This window comes from Prionailurus bengalensis, chromosome D2 (genome assembly GCF_016509475.1).
Source record: "Prionailurus bengalensis isolate Pbe53 chromosome D2, Fcat_Pben_1.1_paternal_pri, whole genome shotgun sequence".
Classification (NCBI taxonomy): Eukaryota; Metazoa; Chordata; class Mammalia; order Carnivora; family Felidae; genus Prionailurus; species Prionailurus bengalensis.
The window spans coordinates 54,976,336-55,001,611 of NC_057351.1; the positions used below are offsets into that span (position 1 = coordinate 54,976,336).

At 38.1% G+C, this 25,276-nt stretch overlaps 1 long non-coding RNA gene and 1 other non-coding gene across 2 annotated transcripts; one reads left to right on the forward strand and one right to left on the reverse strand.

The window, feature by feature from the left end:
* The first annotated feature begins 3,738 nt into the window (after nucleotides 1-3,738).
* On the forward strand, nucleotides 3,739-5,878 carry LOC122493069. The gene is made up of 2 exons (XR_006299814.1): nucleotides 3,739-3,938; nucleotides 4,084-5,878. It is a non-coding gene; the product is annotated as an uncharacterized LOC122493069 (long non-coding RNA).
* On the reverse strand, nucleotides 5,195-5,283 carry LOC122493626. The gene has a single exon (XR_006299982.1). It is a non-coding gene; the product is annotated as a small nucleolar RNA SNORD88 (small nucleolar RNA).
* Nucleotides 5,879-25,276: the final 19,398 nt, after the last annotated feature.

The window sequence follows — 25,276 nt, forward strand, 5'->3', positions numbered from 1 at the left end:
ATTGGCAGGTCAACCTAGTTGGCAGCCCAGGGAAGGGATAAGCGGCTTAGTAGGATTTATTTACAGGGAAGCAAAAAGATTTTGTTTTAAAGATGGGAAAATAATAGAAATTTTAAAGAAAAACATTATTTTGAGGTGGTACAAAGCATTACCATTAGGTACTTTAAAAAATCCTTTAGAGTTTGAATTCAAAGAACATATTTGCTCCAAATTTAGTGATAAATATCAGTCGTCCTTCAGTTCTTCAAAATGTACAGGAATATTTAATCAGTATACATAAATTTCTATAAAAACCTCATAAAATTATTTTATTTGAACTCATAATGTCCTGTGAGCCCTTGGCCTTATTCTCCTTAGAGTTTGGGGATTCAGGAAAATAGACATTTATACAGCCTTTGCAATGAATTAACTGACCACTATTCCCTCCTCATTACTGCACAGGCTGTAACTCATAAATGAGTAAAAACTGCATTTTCTATGAAAAGATGCCCTGAGAAAAGCAAACCGATAGTGGAAATTCAGAGAAGGTAGTGGTTAATGTTCATTCAGTAATAATAAAATGTGATACAGGGTTTCATTTTAGTGGCAGAGATTTTAGTAGCTATGTAAATTCGACTACCAAGTATTTAGTCTTTAAAAGTTGGGTATGCAAGCATGTAGACTTTCCAGAATTATGTGAGGAAAACTGTAGCTACAGTCATTTATAGCTATAGAATTAGAGATTTTGAACATTCTAGATCTATCCATCATGAATATAAAATAACTGTCTATGTCTCATTTTAGATAGACCATTGTGTTTTTTCAGGGTATGATATTTTTGGTTGATTTTCCCAAATCCTTTTCTGATGATATTTCACATGTTGTTGGTTTTTCTGGCCACAGCAGAACACTTAGCTGATTATCTCTCATGAACTGTCTACAACTCTATAATAATTCCTGTGTCTCCTTCGTGGTTCTAACTGAAAGTACAGCCGTCATCAGACATACTATAAATATAGTTGGGATAATCTCTTTAGTTACATTATCTTACACTTAGCCACCTCAAAACTTGAACACTTTTCTGCCTGTTCACACAGTTTCAAAATGTCTTTCAATTATACTTTATTTTTAGCATTCGTAACTCAGACACATTAAATACTATTTGTGTATTTAGAAGGATGGTATGGTTAATCACCTCCAGAATACTCATCAAAATTTAATGAAGATATCAAATAACATTTTCCCAACTTTTGTTAAAATAAAAATCTCTATATATTAACCAATGTTCCTATACTTTTGCTAACTAAAAAACAAAAACAAAAACCAGTTTGATTCCTTGTTTAAAAGTCTACATGCCAGCATTTCAATTTTTACTATACCTCTTCAAGGAACAAAATGTACCACACACTTGATGACAACCAATAACGACGCACAGAAAAGATGTTTGGAAACAATGACCACTGTTATTTATAAGAGTATTTTCCTGAATGCAAAAAATGTTAGCAAAGTATTTTTTCACTGTTAATACCACTCTATATTATGTCAAATTCAGGTCAAACACAATTTTTTAAAAAGCTGTATTTATAATGTGAAGATTTGCTTAATTTGTTCAGCAAATATTTACTGAGCATTTACTACCTGCCAGGCATTGTTCTGGGAAGTGAAGATTTAGAAATGAAAAAGACAAGAATGGTTCCCACTTTTCCATTACCAAGAAGCTTATTTTACCTTGGAGCATTCACATTAAAAAATACATAAACCAGCAGTAAAGTATTAGGTTGTCAGAGATGTCACAGAATTGGGGTTGAAAGGAGCTCAGAGATCATCTACTATGTATATTACCAATTCCAAGAAGCACCTTATTTTACATTTTGATGCTGCGAAAACAGCCACATCTTACAACGTGGTCAGACCAGGCGGTGCTCAAGGGAGAGCTGTCACTGCCTGCACATGCGTGTCAAAACTCAAGGAACAGGTGTCAGAAGCTTGGAAGACAATATGGGAGACAATGGTGAAGGCGTTCTTAAGGATTCTTGATGATGCAAGATTCAATTAAATACAATAGTTGAAAGTGTTCGTTTCTTATAGGAGAGGAAAATGAAATTCAGACAGGTTAAATGACTTGCACTAATTTACAAAGCAGGGTAGGTAGTATGAGTCCAGGTTCCGAGTTCTATTCTTATTCTTCTACCAAAGTCTTCAGATATATGCAGAGAAAGGCTCTAGAATATGGTTCTAGTTTTAGGACCACGGGCAAGGAACTTTATCCTCTGACTCAGTTTCTCCATCTGTCAAAAACAGTTTAACAGACCTAATTCATGACATTGTACTAAGTAAGATAATGTACGTACAGGACTTAACAGAGTTTGGCATACGGTAAGTGCCAAAAACTATCTGAGATCAAACTTCACATTTGGTAGGAAATTTAAAGTGACCAATTATCCTACAAATATTGCTCACTATACCAAGCCCACATCTAGTTATTTAACTAAAATACTGAAAATAAATAGACTGGTCAAATATTTGAGCTGATTAATAAAAATTTCCACCTTAACAATGCTTTGTCCAGGTCTATATGGTACTATGCCAAGAGCCCAGTAGACTTACCTGCAAAAAACCATAGAAAAAATAAGAATTGACACCAACTATGATTATCAAGTTACTAAGGACTCTGATGTATATGAATGCATTTATAAACACAACCTGAAACAACATATATATAAACAAGGAAAGAATATTCAAAATGCATAAACAGTTCATTTATTTTTGCTTTCTATAAAATATTATTACAACCATATATATTAATACTTGTACAAGAACCACAAGTTTTGGAGGTTAAAATGTACCTACCCTAGGAGGACATGATTTGGTCAGAAGAGTGAGAGTACTGTTCATGATCAATATATTCCTTTATATGTTGTAAAGCACTTTCCCATTCATTATCAACTCAGTGCCTTGCATATAGTATATAGTATATAATTTAAGTGAAAATCTAAATTATAACACACCGTGTTATATAGAGTCAACCCGCCTTACATATTAGTTTCTATATTTTTGTTATAAAAATAACATTCTATATGTATATTTCACATCATGAGTTTATTACATTCTATATGTACATTTCACATCGTGAGTTCATTACATAGTTTCAACTGAGATTCTGAATGCAACAGATATACAGTTAAGCAGTTAAAAAGTAATTTTAATTACTAGGAAATGTTAACCAATCAACTCACATTTGTTCTGGTTTCACCCGGAGACAAAACTGGAGAGAACTAACCTAAACGAATATATCTATATTTAGAATTATTGTATTTGCAGAAGCCTCTCGCAATTAAAGTCTTAACACGAGGTACAATTCCGGTGTCTTTGTGTTTCATCATGACAACTACGCAGTAGCAAAGTGCAACAATTTTCTGAATATTTTAAATATTATTTTATTTTCTTGTACCCGTTAGTGTAAGAATGCTTTTGTTAAGAAATCTCACAAGCTCTAATATGTTATCCAACTTTAAACCTTAAAAGAAAAATAACCCGATATTCAACATGTGAAGTTTCTCTATTAATTCTGAAATTTAAAACTAACATTATTAGTTTGCTTATGTTTGGAATTTTTAAAGACCAATCACATCCCGGATATTATTCGAGGGTCAAAGTCTAAAGCTGAGTATGGTTGGGTCGGCAGGGAACAGCCCGATGGCCAAATGTAAGAGCCCCACGGCAAGGTGCATGTCGGGCAAAAAGACCAGGAGCAAGACTCCAACGGGCACGGCCGCTCGAGGGCACTTAGTGGGGCGCCCCAAACCTCTGCCGCCCCCAATTTCCTAGCGTGCCCCGCCTCTCTCCGTCCTCGCCTCCGTCCCGCCCCTTCCTCCCGGGCTAGCCCCTGCAGTGCCCGCCCAACTCCAGGACTATGCGGAGAGACAGAAACCAAAACTCGGCACACACGGAAAGCCTGGGTAAGAAACGAGGCCCCACCCTGCCAAGAGGGGCGGCTCATTTAGAAACACTTGGCGGCAAGTTAACAGGAAGCGCGGAGGCACATTTTTTAGGTCTTTTGGAGTACCCTGCCGCCTAGTAATCTCATCTTTTGTCCTTTGACAGGCCTCCTTAAAGCCCCAACTCTGAGCGCTTTCTGGGCAGCTCTTGAACTCCACTGCGGCCCCTCACTGATGGCAGCCATGTTAGTTGCATCCGGGTATGTCGAGGAGCCCCGACCAAAGTCTCCCGGAAGTGACGCGAGCGCGGAGGGATTCGCGTTCGGCTGAGGTGAAGGGGCTCCGGAAGCGGGTGCGGTAGAGACGGTGACAGGAAAGGTTGGGTCTTATTCACTACCGAGTTCTTGTATCAAGTTTTATGTGTCATGTGTTGTGCTCGACATCAGCATTGCCATGCCATTTAAATCCTTTCTTCCCAACAGGCCCAGGAGGAAGAAATTTTATCCTTTCCAGTATGGAGACATTAAGGGTCGCAGAGGGCAAGTGAATTGTCTAAGGTCATTCAGCTTGTATTGATTGGAGCTAGTCTGACCCCCTCAGTTTGGCTGCGGAGCCTGTCTTTTAAATCTCCGTAATGCCTACGTTTCGCAAAATCCCAATCTCTGGTGCTTGCATCCTGGCAGGTCGCTTCGGCAAGGGCGTTCACCTTCAGCTCGGCAACATTTGCCCATGGAATGGTGCCAAGCCACCGTGGTCTTTGCGGTGGACACAGACCGAACTGTGTGCCGGGGTCACCTAAACTAACCCAGTGCCCTGGGATCTCACTTGGTCTCCTACCCCTTGAGTCTGCACATGCAGGGTTCTTGCTGACCTCGACTGCAGGTTAGTTGTGGGGATTGGGCACTGACTGTTGGAGCTGGGAAACATTTTAACTCCTGTCGGGCACTTGTAAAGTCAAGACTGTTCAGACCATTCGAGGCCTGTCATCATCGTCCAGTCGGTCTTGATAAAGGACTGACAGCTATTATGTTGGGTTTTCCACCAAATCAGTTGTTTCTCTTGGTTTCCATTTCTTTAGAATATGACTGAGAACCAGTACTTTGATCTTATGTCAACATTAACTATAACCAGCTTTCAAATACTGAAGTGTGAATAGCCAGTGAGGTCTTTTTTTCTTTTTGCTGTGTTTTGTTTTTGTTTTCTTTTTCTTTTTCTTTTACAGAGAGGCCACCAGGTGGGGAAATAGCCACACACACCCCAACACCTCCTTAGAATGGGAACTCTGAGACCCCTGGGTGTCAAAGGTCCCAGGGGCACCGTGTCCTCAGGGAAGGACAGAACCCAGTGCTGGATATCATGGGAGCGAGGCAATATTTTTGTAAAAATAAATTAGGTATAGAAAAAAGCACTAAACAAATACATCAGAATTAAGAATGATAATATTCGAAGAGTGGCCACTTAATTCTTTTCTTTTCTTTTCTTTTTATTTTTTATATCTGCTACAATATCTTTTTAATGTAGGGAAATAAACAAATTGACCACAGCAAATCGTTGTTAATTGCTTGCGATAAGGAAGACAAAGGCATATTGCCAGATTTTGACCAATGACAGTCCTTGACACAAATTACAGGAATTCTGTTAGGAAAAGCATTGGTTTTTGTCAGGATGTTATCAAAATACAGTTTGGGTATTGATGTTTTTCACACACCTTTGTATAAAAATATCCTACAATCAAAGTTTTTCTTCTAAGAGAAAGAGAAGGATTTGGGGCACTTGAAATTCTGGTGAACAAGTATAAAAAGCTATTTTTATTCTGCTTTCTTTGGGGTACAGCTTTAAGCTATTTATCAGGTTTAGACTGTGCAAAATAAAGGTTTCATTCTCTATTTCTGTATTCTGCTTCCCGCTGTTGCTCTTTAGTGACCTCTCAAGGAGTGGCACAGAAATACAGTGAAAACATAGACGAGAAGAATGAGAAGGGATTGGGGAGGAAGAAAATATAAAATGTAGGGGAATAAAGGAAAATGCTGATATTGGGGGATATTGGGGTTGAGGTTGCTTTGTAGTTCCAAGTTAGCGTGTAACAACCTTTTTATCTAAGTCTTGGCACAAGACCTGTTGTCCACTCAAATAGATTTGCATATACAATGTTCCCACTCACACATTGAGCACCCACTATGATAATTCTTACCAAAATGTCAGCATTATACTCCTGCAAATTAGACATATATTTTGACAAAACCTAGAGTGTTCTGAACAACAAAAAAAGTAAAATGCCATAGATTCCCCTGGGGTTCCTTCTTACCATATCATTCGTTCATCCTGTAATTAGTAGCATAACGATACTGGAGTGGGAGTGTTGCCTGCAGCATTGTAATACAACAACTATGAAACATCGAGTGAGGTCCTGACAAGATGCATGTCTTCAAAGGAAGTATCTTTTTAAAAAAATTTTAATGTTTACTTTTGAGAGAGAGAGAAAGAGACAGAGTGTGAGTGGGGGAGGGCAGAGAGAGAGAGAGGGAGACAAGGAATCCAAGGCAGGCTCCAGGCTCTGAGCTGTCAGCACAGAGCTCAATGTAGGGCTCAAACCCACGAACCACGAGATCATGACCTGAGCCGAAGTCAGATGCTTAACTGAATGAGCCACCCAGGCGCCTCTCAAAGGAAATATCTTTATGTTAGTCTGGGCCCTGGGAGAAACAGTTAAGATGAGATTAAGTGCTCAAGAATTTGTTAGAGGAAACAGTTGTGAAAGAGAAAGGAGAGAAGGCTGAGAGAGCCATCAGACTGGTGCAAGTCTGAAACTCTGTGAAGGAGGTCGGAGGAGGTTGGTGGAAGTGTCTCAGGCTGCTGAACAGTCTAAGGAAGATTTGGCAAGGCTGTTGGGAATGCTCAAGCTAAAACTGCCATCAGAGGAGTCCTCCTAGGAAGGAGTCTGCCTTATTATCTATGCTACATTCAGTCACTGGCTGGAGCAGCCCATGGAAAGCTTGCTCTTTGGTGCAAATGTGGCAGAAGATTTCAGAGGGTAACCTCTGGGGCCCTTGGTCAGTTTTGCTCCCTGTATTTGGTAACCACAGTCCAAAAACTGGCTTTTCAATTATTGGAGATTGTCACCAATTTCAAGGCTTAGAATATTATAAAAGAGGTGATTTCGTGAGGAGTTTTGGAGAGGGCCATTGTTATGCTTCCTCACTCCCCGTCAAGTCTACCGAGTGGGGCTCCAAAGGCACTACTTAGGGAACTTGATATGTCTCCCTTGGGTTTTGAGAAGTACAGTAGTGCCTGACTCACATCTGAGAATCCTAAGGTAGGAGAAATGGGTCAGTGAGAAGTTTGGGCAGAGGAATAAAGAAGAGTTGCTATGTTGGGATCAGCTGTCACTCCCATAGTTTGTCAGGGCAAATGATGTTCGAGTGTTTCTCGTGCACCAAATGTGTACCACATGTGGGAATGAGAGAGCTGGCCTGGGGCTCTTTTGACTCTTGCCCAAGAGGACTTCCTAGAAGAGAAATGGGACTCCAACTGAGAGAGTTTATGTGGTGTGGATTATCAGAAAGTCTGGGGCTATAGAAGGAGCAGAATGGGGGAAATAGAATGCATTGCCCATCTAGGATGGCCAACTTGTCTAAGTTTGCCTGGAACTCTCCATGCTTTAGTACCAAAAGTCCTGAGTCTCAGGAATCCCTCGGTCCCAGGCAACTCAGGATGGTTGGTCATTCTGCATGTCACAGGAGTTGCAGTCAGAAGGCATCCCAGCACGGAACCTCCAAAACCCTCCAAATCACCCATAAGAGTAAGAGGTAAGTTGAAATTTCAGGCAGGTCCCGAATATGCGAACCCAGCTTATGATTATGTCAGTATTGAAGTGGATATTGTCAGAGGGTAATTGGAAAATGATGCTGAAGCAGAACCTTCTTTTCTACACCTTCCCTTTGGAGTGTGTATAGGCTGCTCAGGCTGCCATAACAAAATACCACAGACTGGGGCGGCTTATACTACAAAACTATTTCCTCACAGTTCTAGTGGCTGGAAGTCCAAGGTCAAGGTTCTGGGCAATTCAGTTTTTGGTGAGAACTCCCTTCCTAGCTTGCCGATGGCCACCTTCTTGCTATGTCCTTACATGACTTTTCCTCAGTGCCTGTGTGAGAAGGGAGGGAATGGGAGGTATTTTTGGTGTTTCTTTTTATAAAGACACTAATTTATAGGATCAGGGCCCCACCCTTATCTTATTTAACTTTAAGTCTTCAGAGGCCTCATCTTCAAATACAGCAAAACATTTGGGGTTAGGGCATCAACGTATGAATTTTAAGAGAACAAACATTCAGTATATACCAGTGTGACTCCATAACACAGAGATACTTTGGGGGAGGGTCATGAAAATATTAGGCCTGCTTCATGCCTCATACCTTTATGGAGAAGATAGGCTATTGTGACTGTAGCCCTGTGTCTTTGCAAGAACAAAAGTAAGCATATTATATTTAGAGCTCATTTGTAACACTTTTTTAGAGCTCTTCAGACATTATTCTAATCATGTCAAGGTAAAGCTGAACCCCTCCAGGGCCTTTTTTTTTTCCCCCCCTGTCCTGTAGAGCAGAGGAATCCTTTTTAGGAAGGATTCCTAAAATCCTTTTAGGAAGCAGAGCTAGTTTTTAACTCTTCAAGGCTTTAGTAGTTGGACCTAGGTTCAGCCATGAGCACAGAGTAATAGAAAGCACCAAAATAAAAGTCGTTATGTTTTTAATATGACAAGTTTATTTTTTTCTTTCAAGAAATCTGGTGAAATTATCTTGGGATTAGTATGGTGATTCATGGGGTGAGGATTCCAGGCTCCTCCTACCTTATTGCCCCACTGTGTGTGACTTCCATTTTTCAAAGTAATTTCCTGGTCCAAGATGGCTGCAAGAGCTCCAGTCATTCTAGTGAACAGGAAGAATGGAGACCTACAAAGAACGGCACACCTCTTCCATTTAAGGACAGTTCCCAAAAATTGTACACAAGCTTCTACAAGAGAAGCTGGGAATAGTAATACTTTTTTCCTAGTGGGTCAGTACCCAGCCAAAAGTTACGAGATTTTATTACTCTAGAACAGAGATCAAAAACTATGGCCCATGGGCCAGTCATGTGTTTTTATAAATAAAATTTTATTGAAATACAACCCTGCCAATTTTACCTATTGTCTATGGATACACGTTTTTTTTGTTTGTTTGTTTTTTTGTTTAAGCACTCTTTATATTTTTAAATTTCAATTCCAGGGTAGGTAACATACAGTGTTATATTAGTTTCAGGTGTATAATATAGTGATTCAAAAATTCAATATATTACTCAGTGCTCATCAAAATAAGTGTACTCTTAATCCCTTTCACCTTTCACCCACCCCTTCACCAACCTTCCTTCTGGTAACCATCAGTTTGTTCTCTAGTTAAGAGTCTGTTTTTGGTTTGCCTCTCTCTTCTGCCACCATCCCTCTCAAGCATGATCATTTTTGTTTTGTTTCCTAAATTCCACATGTGAGTAAAATCATACGGTATTTGTCTTTCTCTGACTGACTTATTTTGCTTAGCATTATACTCTGTCTCTATTCGTGTCATTGCAGATGTCAAGATTTCATTCTTTTTTATGGCTGAGTAATATTTCACTCTGTGTGTGTGTGTGTGTGTGTGTGTGTGTGTGTGTGTGTGTATCTATCTTCCTTCTCCATTCATCAGTTGGTGGACACTTGGGCTGCTTCTATATCTTGGCTATTATAAATAATGCTACTATAAAAATAAGGATGCATGTATCCTTTTGAATTAGTGTTCTTACATTCTTCGGGTAAATACCCAGTAGTGCAGTAAGGTGATTGTTGGATCATAAGGTACTTCTATTTTTAACTTTTTGGGGAGCCTCCATACTGTTTTCCAGAGTGGCTGCACCAGTTTGCATTCCCACCAACAGCACATGAGTGTTCCTTTTTCTCCACACTCTTGCCAACACCTGTTGGTTCTTGTGTTGTTGATTTCAGCCATTCTGACAGGTATGAGCTGATATCCCATTGTAGTTTTGATTTGCATTTCCCTAATGATAAGTGATGATGAACCTCTTTTCATATGTCTGTTGACCATCTGGATATCTTCTTTGGAGAAATGTCAGTTCATGTCTTCTGCCCATTTTTTAATTGGATGGTTTGTTTTTTGGGTGTTGAATTTTATAAATTCTTTATATATTTTGTATGGATATATTTTTTTTTCAACGTTTATTTATTTTGGGGACAGAGAGAGACAGAGCATGAACGGGGGAGGGGCAGAGAGAGAGGGAGACACAGAATCGGAAACAGGCTCCAGGCTCTGAGTCATCAGCCCAGAGCCCGATGCGGGGCTTGAACTCACGGACCGCGAGATCGTGACCTGGCTGAAGTCGGACGCTTAATCGACTGCGCCACCCAGGCGCCCCTGGATACATTTTTAAAAAACAGCCTTATTGATATATAATTCACATGCTATAAAATTCAGTCATTTAATCTGTAAAATTAATTGGCTTTTAGTATCTTCACAGAATCATGCATCTAGCACCCAAATCAATTTAGAACATTTTTATTGCCATGAAAAGAAACCCCACACCATTTAGCTATTGTCTTTGAATTTCCCATTTCTTACCCCCCACCCAAGACCTAGGCAACTAGTAATAACTTTGTGTCTCTACAGATTTACCTCTTCTAGACTTTTCATATCAATGGAATCCTACAATGTGTGGTCCTTTGTGCCTGGCTTCTTTGACTTTGTATAATGTTTTCAAGGTTATTCTATTTGTAGCATATATTAGTACTTCATCAGTACTTCATGTCTTTTCATGGCCAAATAATATTCCATTGTATGGCTATACCCCTTATTGTTTATCCGTTCATCAGTTGATGGACATTTGAGTCGCTCTGAAGAGGCAATAATCCTTTATTCTGTTAAGACTGAAATAAAACAAACCAGCAGGTAGTCTAATCCAATATATTAACAATTTTAAAACATTACCTTATGGATTTTTATGGGACTGACTGGGCAAAAATATTCTGTAAAAATATTGATGATCTAAATAACTGTGATTAAGATTCAACCAAGGTTTATGAGAAATGGTGCAGTACTACAACTATTGCCAGTCCCTATTCAGAGTTACATACAGCTCCCAAATTGTTTGTGGAAGACTTCTCAACAATGCTTAAAGATAAGCTGTTGCCTATAGATTATGTGAACATAAAGACATGAGTGTTCTAGAAGACAGAGTCAGTTACCGTAATGACAATGTAAAAGTTTTCACCATGTATGTCCAACGCTGGAATCTTACATCATTTACATTATTATAAATGTATTCTGTTGAAGTGAGAGAATTCAGAGCCCCGGTCTAAATGTCATGTATGTGCTTTTTTACAAACTGTCTCCATTACTACTTCCTCCTTCACCTAGGACAAACTACAGGAAAGTGCTCTACAGATGGTTCTAAGAAGTCTTCGATGAAGCTAAAGAGAGCAGATTTCTCTAGTGTGTCGCCACCATCCCCCTCTGGAGACTTGGGAAGCAGAAGGATAGCAGTGAGACAGAGTGAAGCTGACATGCATAGAGAAGCTGGGGTAAGAGACCCATGGAAAGAGATCTGACAATTTTTATATCTTTGTTTCTGGGAGTTTCTGAGACCCAGTATCCTTTCTGCCCTTTCAGTAGTTGTGTGTTCAAGTTTTCCTTTCATTACAAAGGATATCAGACCTTCATATTTTTCTAATAAATCTATCTTTTTCAGACCAGTTTGTTTGTTTGTTTGTTTGAAACCAAAAGACTCAATGCATACATGATTATTGCCATATATATATATGGCAAGAAGTAGGCGGCTTCTCTTTCTTTAAAAAAAAATTTTTTTTTTCACATTTTATTTATTTTTGAGAGAGAGAGAGAGAGAGAGAGACAGAGCACAAGTGGGGGAGGGGCAGAGAGAGAGAGAGACACACACACACACACAGAATCCGAAGCAGGCTCCAGGCTCTGAGCTGTCAGCACAGAGCCTGATGCGGAGCTCAAACCCACGAACCGTGAGATCGTGACCTGAGCCGAAGTCAGTTGCTCAACCGACTGAGCCACCCAGGCACCCCGGAGGCTTCTCTTTCTTAACAATTTGTTTAGTATCTTCCCATATTATTTCTAGGCATCTTACACATATGAAATATCCCTTTATATTTACTTTCATTTACATGTGACTGTTTTACTTGGCAGTGTTGTGGAATTCTTTCTATGTTAAGATATATAAAATGTACCCCGTCTTTAAAAAAATTTTTTTTAATGTTGACTCACTCCTGAGAGAGAGCATGAGCAGGAGAGGGCAGAAAGAGGGAGAAAGAGAATCTGAAGCAGCTTTCATGCTGTCAGCACAAAGCTCGATATGGGCTCAAACCCACAAACTGTGAGATCATGATGTGAACCAAAGTCAGATACTCAACTGACTGAGCAACCCAGGCACCCCATAACCCATCTTTTTAATAGATGCATAATATTCCATTGCATGGTGTGCCCCAATTTATTTAACCAAATAATTGATGAATATTCAAAGGATATTCCCAATTTCATAAGTATTACAAGACAAAGATATAAAATTCATTCATCATTTATTAATTCAGCAAATATTATTGTGCCCACACTATGTGCCTCTTTGCCAGGTAAGGTAATTTCTGCAGTTTCTTTTGGTGTGGAGGAGAAGATAAGCAAGTAAACAAATAAATGTGAACTAAATAATTTCACCTACTAGTAAGTTCTGCGAAGAAAAGAAAACGTGGATATTTGATGAAGAATGAAAAGTGTGGATGTAGCACTTCTTTCTGCGGAGGATCTCAGCTGTTTCTAAAGGATGACATTTGGCCTAAATCCTGAGTGATACAAAGGAACCAGCCGGGTGAGATCAGGGCAGAGGGAGCACCAGAGCAAATGTCCTAAGGCAGTAAGGATTTGGCACTTTAGAGGAAAACAAATGAGGTCAGTTAATCAGTCAACAGTTGTTAGTTACAATCAGTAGAAACCAATGTAACAGTTTAAGGAGAAAAAGAATTCACTGAAATATACTAGGCAACCCACAGAACCTCTGGGATGCTCAGAGAACCTATCTTGGAGACTGTCTGACAAGACTAAGTCTCAAAATCCCATCACAGAACTGATGTAGTGGGGACGTTGGTAGTGTGACTACTGGTTGTAGACGCTATGGCTTGCACCAACGACAATATTACCACTGCTGGCTCTGAAATTCAAACCTACTTGCCACCATCCCCCTACCCTTATTTGCAGTACGTGTCTAATTTAAAGTCTGAACAAGTGACTCACTAATGTAGACCTTATATGTGTATTTTTGCACGTTTATATTGATACTTCTATAGACTCAATTCATAGAAGTATTGGATTTAAACAGAAACACATCAATTCTTTTTCTACTGAATTGTATTCCCTAAAATATGATAGTAATTTACACTCCCACCAACAGTATATGAGTATGCCAGTTTCTTCAAAGCCTCATCAATTCCAGGTTTGTGTTTCAGAGTAGTTTTGTAAAGCTGGACACACCTAGACTTGATTCTGGCTCCATGACTTAGTAATTGTGTGTCAGTGGGCAAATCTGTCCATTCTCTGGGTTTCATTTACCTCGTAATTATAGTATGGAAGTGATAACCATGTTGCTAAGACTGTTAGTTGTCCCCTAATACTCATTCTCCCCTTCTATATTCATAAGACCCCAATTTTTAGTTAGATCCAGAGACGTCCAGAATCAGTACTAAGTTACTAGCTTTTCTTAGTCATAGCCAGCATCAAAATCTGCAGAATGGGTGTCAGCTGTTTGTAAGAAAATACTGGAAATAATAGGCACTTTTTAAATGTATTTATTTTCAGAGAGAGAGCACAAGAGGGGAGAGGCAGAGAGAGAGGGAGAGAGAGAATCCCAGGCAGGCTCCACATTGACAGAGCAGAGCCCCGTGCAGGGTTAGATCTTACAAACTGTGAGATTATGACCTGAGCTGAAATCCAGAGTTGGACACTTAACTTACTGAGCCACAAGGTGCCCCAATAGTGAGGCACTTTTTACAAAAATTATATGTTACAAGCATTCTTTTTTTATTTTTTTTATTTTTTATTATTATTTTTTTTTAATTTTTTTTTCTGAAATTTATTGACAAATTGGTTTCCATACAACACCCAGTGCTCATCCCAAAAGGTGCCCTCCTCAATACCCATCACCCACCCTCTCCTCCCTCCCACCCCCCATCAACCCTCAGTTTGTTCTCAGTTTTTAACAGTCTCTTATGCTTTGGTTCTCTCCCATTCTAACCTCTTTTTTTTTTTTTTTCCTTCCCCTCCCCCATGGGTTCCTGTTAAGTTTCTCAGGATCCACATAAGAGTGAAACCATATGGTATCTGTCTTTCTCTGTATGGCTTATTTCACTTAGCATCACACTCTCCAGTTCCATCCACGTTGCTACAAAAGGCCATATTTCATTTTTTCTCATTGCCACGTAATATTCCATTGTGTATATAAACCACAATTTCTTTATCCATTCATCAGTTGATGGACATTTAGGCTCTTTCCATAATTTGGCTATTGTTGAGAGTGCTGCTATGAACATTGGGGTACAAGTGGCCCTATGCATCAGTGCTCCTGTATCCCTTGGATAAATTCCTAGCAGTGCTATTGCTGGGTCATAGGGTAGGTCTATTTTTAATTTTCTGAGGAACCTCCACACTGCTTTCCAGAGCGGCTGCACCAATTTGCATTCCCACCAACAGTGCAAGAGGGTTCCCGTTTCTCCACATCCTCTCCAGCATCTATAGTCTCCTGATTTGTTCATTTTGGCCACTCTGACTGGCGTGAGGTGATACCTGAGTGTGGTTTTGATTTGTATTTCCCTGATAAGGAGCGACGCTGAACATCTTTTCATGTGCCTGTTGGCCATCCGGATGTCTTCTTTAGAGAAGTGTCTATTCATGTTTTCTGCCCATTTCTTCACTGGGTTATTTGTTTTTCGGGTGTGGAGTTTGGTGAGCTCTTTATAGATTTTGGATACTAGCCCTTTGTCCGATATGTCATTTGCGAATATCTTTTCCCATTCCGTTGGTTGCCTTTTAGTTTTGTTGGTTGTTTCCTTTGCTGTGCAGAAGCTTTTTATCTTCATAAGGTCCCAGTAATTCACTTTTGCTTTTAATTCCCTTGCCTTTGGGGATGTGTCGAGTAAGAGATTGCTACGGCTGAGGTCAGAGAGGTCTTTTCCTGCTTTCTCCTCTAAGGTTTTGATGGTTTCCTGTCTCACATTTAGGTCCTTTATCCATTTTGAGTTTATTTTTGTGAATGGTGTGAGAAAGTGGTCTAGTTTCAACCTTCTGCATGTTGCTGTCCAGTTCTCCCAGCACCATTTGTTAAAGAGGCTGTCTTTTTTCCATTGGATGTTCTTTCCTGCTTTGTCAAAGATGAGTTGGCCATACGTTTGTGGGTCTAGTTCTGGGATTTCTATTCTATTCCATTGGTCTATGTGTCTGTTTTTGTGCCAATACCATGCTGTCTTGATGATGACAGCTTTGTAGTAGAGGCTAAAGTCTGGGATTGTGATGCCTCCTGCTTTGGTCTTCTTCTTCAAAATTCCTTTGGCTATTCGGGGCCTTTTGTGGTTCCATATGAATTTTAGGATTGCTTCTTCTAGTTTCGAGAAGAATGCTGGTGCAATTTTGATTGGGATTGCATTGAATGTGTAGATAGCTTTGGGTAGTATTGACATTTTGACAATATTTATTTTTCCAATCCATGAGCAGGGAATGTCTTTCCATTTCTTTAAATCTTCTTCAATTTCCTTCAGAAGCTTTCTATAGTTTTCAGCATACAGATCCTTTACATCTTTGGTTAGATTTATTCCTAGGTATTTTATGCTTCTTGGTGCAATTGTGAATGGGATCAGTTTCTTTATTTGTCTTTCTGTTGCTTCATTGTTAGTGTATAAGAATGCAACTGATTTCTGTACATTGATTTTGTATCCTGCAACTTTGCTGAATTCCTGTATCAGTTCTAGCAGACTTTTGGTGGAGTCTATCGGATTTTCCATGTATAATATCATGTCATCTGCAAAAAGCGAAAGCTTGACTTCATCTTTGCCAATTTTGATGCCTTTGATTTCCTTTTGTTGTCTGATTGCTGATGCTAGAACTTCCAGCACTATGTTAAACAGCAGCGGTGAGAGTGGGCATCCTTGTCGTGTTCCTGATCTCAGGGAAAAAGCTTTCAGTTTTTCCCCGTTGAGGATGATGTTAGCTGTGGGCTTTTCATAAATGGCTTTTATGATCTTTAAGTATGTTCCTTCTATCCCGACAAGCATTCTTTTTTTAAAAAAAATTTTTTTTTCAACGTTTATTTATTTTTGGGACAGAGAGAGACAGAGCATGAACGGGGAAGGGGCAGAGAGAGAGGGAGACACAGAATCGGAAACAGGCTCCAGGCTCTGAGCCATCAGCCCAGAGCCCGACGCGGGGCTCGAACTCACGGACCGCGAGATCGCGACATGGCTGAAGTCGGACACTCAACCGACTGCGCCACCCAGGCGCCCCAGTTACAAGCATTCTTTATGATACAGAGGATAACACTGTGTAGAAAACTTCAGATATTTATGCTTCTGAGTTAAGCGATTTAAGAATAGTTAGACTCTGAACATGAAGAAAAAATTTAAATATCTTAAATTATTTCTTTTGCTTACATATCTCTTTTATATATTTTTTAATGTATGGACAAAAGTGGCATATAATTCAATTCATGTCTAAATGAATCAAAAAGTTCTACTTCAATAAATACACAATAAAAATTCTAAGTGATAAGAAAGTATTGTCACAATTTAATTGGAAATGTTTTTTGTATTCTTAGATTCCATTAAAATATAAAGAGTAATGGTTTCAAATGTTAATTGTTACTTTCTTCTACAGTAACAGAACTCTCAAATTTAGTAGGACATAAGACTGCCAAAAATAAAGATTCAGGCTCCATTGCAATTAGGTCACGTGACTTAGTCTGGCCAATGAGGCATGAGTATAAGAGATGTCTGCAGATCTCAAGTCAAGACAGTATGGTACTGGCACAAAAACAGACACATAGATCAATGGAACAGAATACAAAACCCAGAAATGGACCCACAATTATATGGTCAACTAATCTTGGACAAAGCAGGAAAGAATATCCAATGGAAAAAAGTCTCTTCAACAAATGGTGTTGGGAAAACTGGTCAGCAACATACAGAAGAATGAAACTGGACCATTTTTTTACACCACACACAGAAATAAATTGAAAATGGATGAAAGACCTAAATGGGAGACAGGAAACCATCAAAATTCTAGAGGAGGACACAGGCAGCAATGTCTTTGACCATGGCTATAGCAGCTTCTTACTAGACACATTCCGGAGGCAAGGGAAACAAAAGCAAAAATGAGCTTGGGACTTCATCAAGATAAAAAGCTTCTGCACAGTGAAGGAAATAATCAATAAAACTAAAAAGCAGCCTACAGAATGAGAGAAGATATTTGCAAATGACATAGCTAATAAGGGGTTAGTATCCAAAATCTATAAAGAACTTACCAAATTTAACACCCCAAAAATAAATAATCCAGTTAAGAAATGGGCAAAAGACATAAACAGACATTTTTCCAAAGAAGACATCTAGATGGCTAACAGACACATGAAAAGATGCTCAACATCACTCACCATCAGGGAAATACAAATCAAAACCACAATGAGATACCACTTCAAACCTGTCTGAATGGCTAAAATTAACAACACAGGAAAAACAGATGTTGGCAAGATGAAGAGAAAGGGGGACACTTACACTGTTGGTGGGAATGCAAACTGGCGCAGCCACTCTGGAAAACAGTATGGAGGTTTCTCAAAAAGTTAAAAACAGAACAACCCTCTGACCCAGCAATTGCACTACTAGGTATTTATACAAAGGATACAAAAATGCTGATTCAAAGGGGCACATGCGTATAGCAGTGCTATCAACAATAGCCAAACTATGGAATGAGCCTAAATGTCTATAGACTGATGAATAGATAAAAGAAGAGTTGTATATATATACAATGCAATATTACTCAGCCATTACAAGGAATGAAATCTTGCCATTTGCAACGACATGGACAGAGCGAGAGTGTATTATGCTAAGCGAAATAAGTCAGAGAAAGACACATGATTTCACTCCTATGTGGAATTTAAGAAACAAAACAGATTAATATAGGGGAAGGAAAAAAAAAGAGGGAAACAAACCATAAGAGACTTTTAATGACAGAGAACAAATTGAGAGTTGATGGAGGAAAATAGGTGGGGGGATGGGATAAATGGGTGATGGGCATTGAGGAGGGCACTTGTTGTGAGGAACACTGGGTGTTGTATGTAAGTAATGAATCATCATATTGCAGCCTGAAACCAATTTTACCATATATGTTAACTAACTAGAATTTAAATAAAAACTTGAAAAGGGGGAAAAAAAGAGGAAAAGTTGTGCCCTTTCCTTCTCCCTCTCCCATCCTTACTGATAAGAATCAAGATATAGTGATGAACCACGTTAGGGCATAAACCAAGGGTAGCAAACTAGAAATGACTGAGCAATGAGACAGAAGGAGTTTAGTTACCTGACACTGTAAGTCACCATACCAATCCTAGATTTCTTAAATCTAGGTTGTTATGTAAGAGAGAAATAAATTGCTGTCAAGTATATACTGTAGTATCTTAGATCTCTATAACAGGAGCTGAACTTACACCCTAATGAATATAGTTCACTTACTTGAATTGTGGTGAATATTATTAAATTAGATAATGTATATAAAATACTTAGTAGAGGGATGTAATAAATGTGTGCTAAAGTAACTTGCCTTAAAGTCTCAAAACAAGCCATGGCAGGTTTTAAAATTTAATTAAATTTCTGTTTTTCCTTTATTTGTGCATTTAGTAAACACTTACTGAGAATTTACTATATTCCAAGTACCATGTTTGACTCTTGGTACAGAATGGAGAACAGATATAATAATATATAGTAATAAAATACAATGAAAAGCCAGGTGCTACAGTATAAGTGTTTACTCTCCAGAAGCTGGTCTTGAGGTGAAGCAATATGTCTGATGTTACTGGGTAGAAGTGAGAAGCAACCAAACATAAGAAACTCAGATACCCAAACTGGCAGCCCATCCTCACCCTGCTGCCCATTGTATACCACAGGCAATAACCCTAAGCAACTTGCTTTCATCTCTCCCACCAAGAAGGCTGCACTGAGGACTAGTAGGAAATCACAACTGCAAGGATGAGTTCACGGTCAATTGTCATGAGTTACTTAAGGATTGTAAACTCTGAAAGAAAAACCAAATAAGAAAACTCACACTCAGTGAAAGAACTAATAACGAATAAATAAAATTAATATTCTTAGATAATAAGGTATTTGATACATAAAGCAAGAACAAATGGGTTTTTCAAAAAATACTTACATTTTTAGAAATGAAAAATATAATTGCTGAGAATAAAAGCTCAGTACCTGGGCTGAACAACAGAGTAGACATAGCTGAAGACTGGGGTAGTAAGTTGGTCCATTGGGCAGCAGGAGGGAATGATAATAAGAAAGTATAGTATATATATATATATAAGTATATATATATATATATAGTAAGCTATTCTTATCTTTCTTATATATATATGGCTTACTATCATATATATATATATATATACTATCATATATATATATGGCTTACTATCTTCAAAACATTGTTCTAACCTATTTACTGATCTAAAATTCATATAATTCTCATAATAAGCCTGTCAGGAATGTGCTAGGATTATTCCCATTGTACTGATGAGAAACATATGGCACAAAAGGACTATAACTCATCCAAAGTAACACATCTGGTAAATAGGAGAGCCAAGATTTGAATCCAGAGTCTGGTTTTCAGAGTCCATATTTTAAACTCTAGGCTATACTGGGATGATGGAATGTTTAAATTAAATATTGAGAAACAAAAGATCAATTGAAAAACATTAACATCCATGAAGAATTTCAGGAGGAGAGAATACAGGGAATAGAGGGAAAGAAATAACAAATAAAAGATACGAATCCTTAGATTGAAAGGAGCCTTCCTAGTAGAATAAATAAGACATATTGAACATCGTATGGTGAGGTTTGGACAATTTATAGTGAAATTTTAGAAAATCAAGGATTAATTTTTTTTTCAACGTTTATTTATTTTTGGGACAGAGAGAGACAGAACATGAACGGGGGAGGGGCAGAGAGAGAGGGAGACACAGAATCGGAAACAGGCTCCAGGCTCTGAGCCATCAGCCCAGAGCCTGACGCGGGGCTCGGACTTACCGACCGCGAGATCGTGACCTGGCTGAAGTCGGACGCTTAACCGACTGCGCCACCCAGGCGCCCCAGAAAATCAAGGATTAAAAAACAATTCTAAGAGAGGAGATCTTAACTGTGCTCGCAAAAAAAAAAAAAAAAAAAAAAAAAAAGGAACTACTATTTGAGATTATAATAGAGATGTCAATTACCTTCTTTGTGGTCAACAACTCATAATGGATACATATATCAAAACATCATGGTGTACACCTTAACTCTATACAATTTGATTTGTGAATTACCCCTCAATAAAGCCTGGAGAAGAAGAGGCAATCCAAAAAGTTATCAGAGATAACCTACAAAAGGAATGAGAATCATTGAGGTCAGATTCTCATCAGCAATAGTGAAATCAAGAAGGAAAAAAACCATGAATCAATATCTTCAAAATGGTAAGAAAAAGAATTTCAAACCCAGAATTCTATACTTAGCCAAAGAATCTTCCAAATTCAGTGGTGAAAATTATATTTTAAGACATCTCAACAACTCAGGAATTTATCACCTACAGATCCTCTCTGAGCAAACTGTCAAAGGAGCACTTCTGCAAAGAAGAGTGAAATATAAGAAAAAAAGTGGACATATAATTCGTAAAATTTATTATTAAGTAAGTATTTGTAAAGAACTTCTTTTTTTAAAAAATTTTTTTTTCAACGTTTATTTATTTTTGGGACAGAGAGAGACAGAGCATGAACGGGGGAGGGGCAGAGGGAGAGGGAGACACAGAATCAGAAACAGGCTCCAGGCTCTGAGCCATCAGCCCAGAGCCCGACGCGGGGCTCGAACTCGCAGACCGCGAGATCGTGACCTGGCTGAAGTCGGACGCTTAACCGACTGCGCCACCCAGGCGCCCCTGTAAAGAACATCTTAATGTTAGTCTGATGTATATGCTCTAAATAATACTGTTATCAAGATTGAGTTTTCCAAAACTGGACATAGGAATATCCGTAGGAAAGTAATGCTTTCAGTTCCACATGCTTTTCAGAAATTTGTCATTCTTCATCATGATTTATTTCTCCTCCCTTTGAAGGTGGGCAGGTTTGTGACTGTTCTGACCAGTAGAGTGCACAGAAGTAACACTTATGCAGTTACACATAAGCAGTCACTTACGACTTCTGAGGGTATGTCATAAGGATAGAGCTTCATCCTAGCTCTCTCTTATGGGAAGTTGACTTTGGCAAAACCAGCCACCATGCAGCACAGAAGTCCAAACCAGTTCACAAAAAGAGGTTGTATGGAGAGGCCTCTATGGAAAGGGAATGCACTTCCCAGCCAGCATCCACCACCAGACTTCTGAGTAAATTAATTATCACATGAGTCTAGTGCCCAGTCTTTGAGTCTTCCAACTGAGACACCAGACATTCTAGAGTAGAGACAAGTCATCCCCTCTGTGCCCTGTCTGAATTTGTGAACAACAAAATCCATATATATGGAAGTTGGTGTTTTTTTTAACATTACATTCTGGGGTAATTTTTCACAGTCATAGCAACTGAAACATGTCAGTATTGTAGATAGTATATATAGGAAAAGATACAAGGGAAGTAAAAGCATTTTGTCATTTTCATCAAATATTTTGTGAACTCTACACTTGATAGAAGAAAGAATAAATTTAATGAAGTGTCTAATAATTAAGGATAGTTATTAAATGAAAGATGCAGATTTAATTTTTTAAGAATTATTTATTTATTTTGAGACAGAGGGGGAAGAGAGAGAGAGAGAAAGAGAGAGAGAGAGAAAGGGGCAGAGAGAGAGAGAGAGAGAATCCCAAACACTCCGTGCTGATCGATGCGGGGCTCGATCTCATGAACTGTGAGATCATGACCTGAGCTGAAATCAAGCGTCTGGCGCTTAAATGACTGAGCCATCCAGGCACCCCCAGATTTAATTTTTTAAATCAGTTTTATTCTGTTTATAAGAGATATCTGGAAAAATGTCATAATGAAAGGCTAAAAGTGAAGAAATAGGAATAAATATACGAGGAGACCTAATCTAGCAAAGATAATATATCATAGTAGAGTTTAATATGAAATTATTAATAACAAAAGAGACAATTTCTTAATGATAAAAGTAATAATCCATCATCAAAATCATGACCTTTGCTCTGTCCAACTTTATCATTCAACATGAATGTAGAAAAAACAATATAATTAAGAGGAAGAATAAGCAATTTCAAACCACCGATAAAGATCTAACACACTCTGTTTCAGAAACTGGTTGCTCAACCAAAAAAAAAGGTTTATAAAAATGCTTATCTAAATTTATATGTAAATTTAAATAAATATATGTAATACTTTGCATCCAACATAGAAAATGTATTCTTTTCAAGCATGCACAAAGTATTTACAAAAATTATATATTGAGACACAACAGAATCTTCAACAAACACTTTAAAAACTGATAATACAGAGACAGTGTTCTCTGACCCACATGAAATAAAAATAAAAATCAATGCAAAAAAGATAGTTTAAAAATTAATTTGGAGGGGCTCCTGGGTGGCACAGTCAGATAAGCCTCCAACTCTTGATCTCAGCTCAGGTTGTGATCTCACTGTTTGTGAGATCGAGCCCCATGTCATGCTCTGCACTGACAATGTGGAGCCTGCTTGAGATTCTCTCTCTCTCTCTCTCTCTCTCTCTCTCTGCCCTTCCCCTGCACTCTCTCTCTTTCTCTCTCTCAAAATAAATAAATAAACTTAAAAAATTAATTTGGGAAACAAAACCCTCACTTCTAAACATCTTAAGGTCCAAATAAGAAATCAAAATGGAAATTATGAAATCTTTAGAAATGAAAGCCAGTGAAATCACTTCTTACAAATGAGTAGTGACATGAAGCTAGCTAAAGTGGAGCTTAGAGGGAAATTTATACTTTTTACATATGAGAACACAAGAAATATGAAAAATAAAGTGAGCACTTAACTCGCAAATCTAAAAATAATTTAGAGTTAGCCCAGAGAATATAGAGGAAAACAATAATATAAAAGTGTAACTTAATTATTTAATAAAACAACAAGAGAAACAAATAATATCACCAAAAGGTTTTTTCTTTTTAATATTAAATAGATCAGTATAAAAAGGTAGAGAAAGAGGGGCGCCTGGGTGGCGCAGTTGGTTAAGCGTCCGACTTCAGCCAGGTCACGATCTTGCGGTCCGGGAGTTCGAGCCCCGCGTCGGGCTCTGGGCTGATGGCTCAGAGCCTGGAGCCTGTTTCTGATTCTGTGTCTCCCTCTCTCTCTGCCCCTCCCCTGTTCATGCTCTGTCTCTCTCTGTCCCAAAAATAAATAAACGTTGAAAAAAAAATTAAAAAAAAAAAGGTAGAGAAAGAAAGAGAAGGATTTAGCTCCTAGGAGAGTAATTTGAATGGCTATATTCAATAAATTTATAAAACTTACCCAAAATACATTATTTTCTAAGAAAATGTAAGTCAAAAAATCTTTTAAAAACCTGGTCAAATAATCATTCAAAAATCATAATCAGTATTAAAATTTCTACTCTCTACAATAAAGATGTCATCTCTACATAGGTTTATAAGTAGTTCTGACAAACTTTCAAAGAACAACTAATCACTGTCTTATACAATCTGTTGAAAACATAACTTAAAAAAAAAGAAGAAGAAACTACTCAATACTCATGAGGCCATATAAAATCAATGAAAAAAATTATAGGCAAATTTCACTTTTGAGCATGGATGTAAACACACTGTACCAACAAATTGAATCAAACTACATACTAAAAAATACATCCAGACCAAGTTCACATCAGAAATTCAACAGTGGTTCAACAACTAAAAATTCTATCATTGTAACTCACCATACTAACATATCAAATTGGAAATATGACCAGTCAATAAATAGGGGAAATTGTTGATGATATTCAAAATCTATTCATGATCTTAAAAAAAACCACAAAACTCTTTATTTAGCAAACTAGGATAAAGAGGTAACTCCTTGGGGTGCCTGGGTAACTCAGTTGGTTGATCCTGATTTTGGCTCAGGTCATGATCCCAGCGTTGTAGGAATGAACTCTGTGTCAGGCTCCACACTGAATGTGGATCCTGCTTAAGATTCTCTTTCTCTCTCCCTCTGCTCCTCTTCCCTGCTCACTCTCTCTCTTAAATTAAAACAACAACAACAACAACAAAAAAGGTAGCTCCCTAATGTTGTAACTGATGTCAATGCAATCCCTCCCAAAAACATATTAATCATTACATTTAGAAGTATTTTCATCAAAGTTAAGACACAGTATGGATGTATGATTTTTTTTTTTTTTTTTTTTTTTTTACCACTACTACTCAAGATTCTACTGGAGACCTTAGCCCTCTTCAGATTGCCTTCACATGCATTTAAGATTCTTCCAGGTCTTTCTGGCCTGATAGCTCATTTCTTTTTATTGCTAAATACAATTCTACTGCATGAATATGCTACAGTGTGTTCATCAGCTTATTCACCTTTCGAAAGGCATCTTGGTTGTTTCCAGTTTTGGGCAATTATAAATAAGGCTTCTATATAGACATTCATGTGTAGACTTTGTGTGAACCATAATTCTTGCAATTCATTTGGGTAAATACCTTAGGAGGACAATTCCCAGATTGTGTTGTAAGACTATGTTTAGCTTTGTCAATAACCGCCAAATGGTCTTGGACAGTGCTGTGCTATTTGTATTCCCATCAGCAATAAATAACTCTCCTCCACATCTTCCCCAGTATTTGGTGTTGTCAGTTTTTGGATTTGAGGCATTCTGATAGGTGTGTGGTGGTATCCTATTTTGTTTTAATTTGCATTTCCCTAATGATATATGATGTTGAAAATCTTTTCATGTGCTTATTTGTCATTGGTATATCTGCTCAGGTGAGGCATTTGTTCATAGTTTAGCTCATTTTTTACTTGTTTGTTTTCTTATTGTTGAGTTTTAAGACTTCTATGTATATTTGTTTTTTGTTTTTTTGTTTTTTTTTATTTACTTTTGAGACAGAG